Raw genomic sequence first — 4411 nt, forward strand, 5'->3', positions numbered from 1 at the left:
CCCTGATGCTTTGCCAAGCTTGTTTCAAGTAGGTGCTTTAGACCACTGAGCCATCTCTCCAGCCCCCATATGAGCTTTTGGCTTAGCCTGCTCTTCTTTTTCTTGAAGTCTGAGGTTCCCCATTAAGTTGTTTATTGGCACTGGTGCTGCTGTCCTATGCGGGGACTCATTGCCCTCTGAGTCCCTCCTAGGACTGTATTCACTGTGCCCCGGTGGTGTCCGGCAGGGCCACCAGCTGTCCCTGTCGCGAGGGCCCCAGCACCAACTGCAGTCCCTGCTGTTGGAACCTATTTTTACTTCAGCTCTTTTACGAAATCATAGACTCTCTCTCTCTCTGCAGGAAGCTTCTCTTCTTTACATTTAATAGGGAACACATACACCGTTATATTTTATTTTACCATATCTGGGTAGATCCTCCAGGTTTCATCCTGAGTAACAGATATTTCCAACATCAGAAGAGCCTGTATCTTTAGGCCATGCCCCTTTCTTTTTGGATGGCTGAGTTTTTTTCTTTGTTTCTTTTTGTTTGGGTGTTTCTGAGACAGGGTCTTGGTGTGCTGCACAAGCTGGCCTAAAACTCAGTGTGATCCTCATTCCCCCGCCTCCTGAGTGCTAGAACTATGGGTGTGAGTTACTATCCTCAGGGAGCCTTCTGTTTTTATTTATTTACTTTTATTTTTGGCGGAACCGGAGATTGAACTCAGATCCTGTGCTTGCCAGGGAAGCGCTTATTCATCTCCCTGGCCCCTTCTGTACTTATTTATTTACATATGTAAATATACAGGGCCCCTCTACGTGTTCATACTGGCCTTCTCACTACATAGGCCTGGCTGGCTTCAATCTTGTGGCAGTCTTCCTGCCTCAGCCTCCTTAGTGCTGGGATCACAGGCATGCGCTGCCACACCTATCTGGTTTCTGGCTTTTTGTGAGCAATAGATTTTTTTGGAAACTCAGATGAAAAATTAAAATTCTTACTCCTCAGAAATGTTAGAAGTTAAAAGAAAAAAATAACAACACAAAGCAAAATATGTTAAATGCTACAATAATGTTGAATTGTAAACCAGGCAGGGTGGCACATACCTATAGTTCCAGCCCTCTATTGAGGCAGGAGGATGGCAAATTTAAGGCCAGCCTGGACAATTTAGTGAGACTCTGTTTCAAAGATAAACTAATAAAAGGGTTGGGGATATAGATCTGTGCAAAAGCCTTGGCTCAATCCACCCCATGTCCCAACCTCTGAAAAAATTGGATTAGAAACCAGGTGTGGTGCATGCCTGTAATCCCAGCTACATGGTAGGCTGAGGCAGGACGACCACAAGTTTGAGGCCAATCTAGGCAATGAATGAGACTGTTTTAAATATGATTGTTCGGTTTTGTTTGAGGCAGGGCCTTACTGTGTACTGCAGGCTGGCCTCGAACTCACAGTGACCCTTCTGCCTCAGCTTCCTGAGTGCTGGGACTATAGTGTGCATCACTATGCCTGTGTTTGATCAGATGAGAGAGAGAGAGAGAGAGAGAGAGAGAGAGAGAGAACAGAAAGAGTAGCAAGTAACACTTTGGTTGTGCAAAAGAGCTGCATTGCTACCGCCACCACCCATGATGCACTAAAATTATTCACATCTGCCTCCAATTTCAGTCCTCAGACTTTCAGGGGACCGCAGGGAAGAAACGTATCTTTACTGTAACCCCAGCACTTGGGAGGCTGAGACAGGGGTATTACTATGAATTTGAGGCCAGCCTGGGCTACATCAGTGAGTTCAAGGCCAGCCTAAACTACATAGCAAGACCTTGTCTCAAAAACAGAACAACCTTGAAACACATCTTTACTGAAAAACTACTAAGACCAAATATACCAATAAAAAATATCTTCATACATGGTCATAGTGATGTAGGCCGATAATCTCAGGACTCAGGGAGGCTGAGAAAGGATGACTGTGAGTTGAACCTCAGGCTGGACAATTTAGTGAGTTAGTAAGGCAACTTTCTCACAATTAAAAAAAATGGGGGGGCTGGGGAGATAGCTCAGTAGAATAAGCACTTGCCTGGCAAGCGCAGGGTCCTGAGTTCAATCCCTGGTACCACAAAAAGAAAAAAAAAAGAAAAAGAAAAAAGAAAAAAGTAAAAGGTTGGTGATGTAGCTCAATGTGGAGGCCCTGGGTTCAATCCTCAGCACTGAACAAGTCAAACAATCAACAAACCAAATAAGCAAAAACTCCTAGAAAATGTAAAATTACACCGCCAGGGAGATAGCTCAGCGGCATAAACACCTGCCTGGCAAGCACAAGGTCCTGAGTTCAGTCCCTGGTACAAATAAAATAAAATGAAACGGTGGATTGCCCTCTCGATTTCCTTTTAGCCTGGTGAGGTGGTGCATGCACTCAGGAGACTGAGGCAGGAGGATCTTGAGTTTGAGGCCAGCCTGAGCTAAGCAGACAGAACCTGTCTCAATCTCCCCCTCCCCCAAACCCAAAACCAACCAACCGAGCAACCCCTACCAGTACAACCTTCCCTCCAAAAAACCACTGGAGTGGGCATAGTGGTGCACACCTCTAATCCCAGCCCTTGAGAGGCTGAGGCAGGAGAACTGCTGGAGTTCAAGATCAGGCTGAACTACACAGAGACCCTGTCTCAAACCAAACTAAGGGGCCCAGGGAGATAGCTCAGTAAGATAAGCACTTGCCTGGCAAGCGCAGGGTCCTGAGTTCAATTCCTGGTACTGCAAAAAAAAAAAAAAAAAAAAACAAAACCCAAACCAAAACCAAAACAGAAAGAGGAAAACCACACCCACACACCTACACACACCCACACACACACTCAGGATTGCACAAAATAAAGTTACTTTTACACAACCATTTAATTTAATTAAAAACTTTTTTGGTATCTGGGAATTGAACTCAGAGCTTTCTTGCTGAGCCATCAGCCCTCCACCTCTTTAATTTTTTTTTTTTTTTTTTTTTTCCAGCTAGGCCCTGGCTGGGGCCGGGGAGATGGCTCAGTAGATTAAGCGCTTGCCTGGCAAGTGCAAGGCCCTGAGTTCAATCCCCGGTTCCTTCAAAAAACAAAACAAAACAAAACAACAAAAACAAACAAGCAAGCAAGCAAACAAACAAAAAAACAACAGAGAAGGGCCTGGCCTGGAATATGTAGGCCCTGGGTTCCATCCCCAGCACAAAAAATAAAAACAAAAGACAATAAAAACACCCCCCACAGAACCTTTTCTGCTGTGCTTTTGTGAGCTAGACGGCAGTGTTGGGCATGTCTTCATTTCCTTTGTCCTCTGCCAGTCACCAGGACCCCAGCCTCGGCCTTGTACTCTTTGCGGCCTCCTGGTTCGCTGCTCTCTTCTGGTAGGGTACATCGGGGCTCTTCTTGGTGTCCCCATTTCTTTTGCCCATTCTGTTTCCTATGACCACCTGCTCTCCTAGACAAACGTTCGGAGTGGCTCTATCCAGGCACGGGCATTGTCCTTTCTGATCTGTGCCTAAGAAGATTGTAAAGCAATTATTTCCTGCTTGAAGTTGCACCTGAAAGAAGAGTAAGAGATCAAAGGACATTTAGGCATGCCTACTACATTCTAGGCCCCATGATAGGTGATTTACGGTGGAAATAACAGTTAATATTCATGGTAGATCTGTGATTTTTTTTTTGGGGGGGCTTGAGATTGAACATAGGGCTAAATCCCCAACCATATGTATATATATTTTTTCTTTCTTTTTTCTTTTTTTAGGTGCTGGGGATTGAACTCAGGACCTTGAACTTGCCAGGCAAACACTTATTCTACTGAGCTATCTCCCTGGCCCCTATTTTTATATTTTTTGAGATAGGGTTTGCTATGTCATTAAATTGTCCAGGCTGGGATTGTCCTGCCTCAGCCTCCAAAAGTACTGGGGATTATAGGCATGTGCCACCTTGCTCAGCCTGTAAGTTCCTTTTTTCTTTTTTGAAATAAGATTTTTTTTCCCCCTTTTCTTTGCAGTACCGGAGATCGAACTCAGGACCTTGCACTTGCCAGGCAGGCACTTAAGCTGCTGAGCTATTTCCCTGGCCCTGACACAGGATCTTGTCCGCCAGTTCACGCTGGCCTGAAACTTGCAGTGATCCTCCTGCCTCAGCCTCCTGAGTGCTGGGATTGTAGGAGTGCACCACCATACCAGGCCTCCTGGTCTTAATTGCAGAAGACAATCTATTTTAGCTAGTTAAGCAGAGATGGATTATAATGAATGAAAAATGAGGGAGCGTTGGGAGCAGGGATGTCAACAAGGCCATTTTTAGCTGGGAATGGTGGTACATGCATGTAATCCCACCACTGGAGGCTGAGGCAGGAGGACCACTGTGAGTTTGAGACCAGCTTGGGCTACAAAGTGAGCTCAAGGCCAGCATAATCTGCACAGTGAGATCTTGTCTCAAAAAA

This window comes from Octodon degus, unplaced genomic scaffold (assembly GCF_000260255.1).
Source record: "Octodon degus isolate 3935 unplaced genomic scaffold, OctDeg1.0 scaffold00001, whole genome shotgun sequence".
Taxonomy (NCBI): Eukaryota; Metazoa; Chordata; class Mammalia; order Rodentia; family Octodontidae; genus Octodon; species Octodon degus.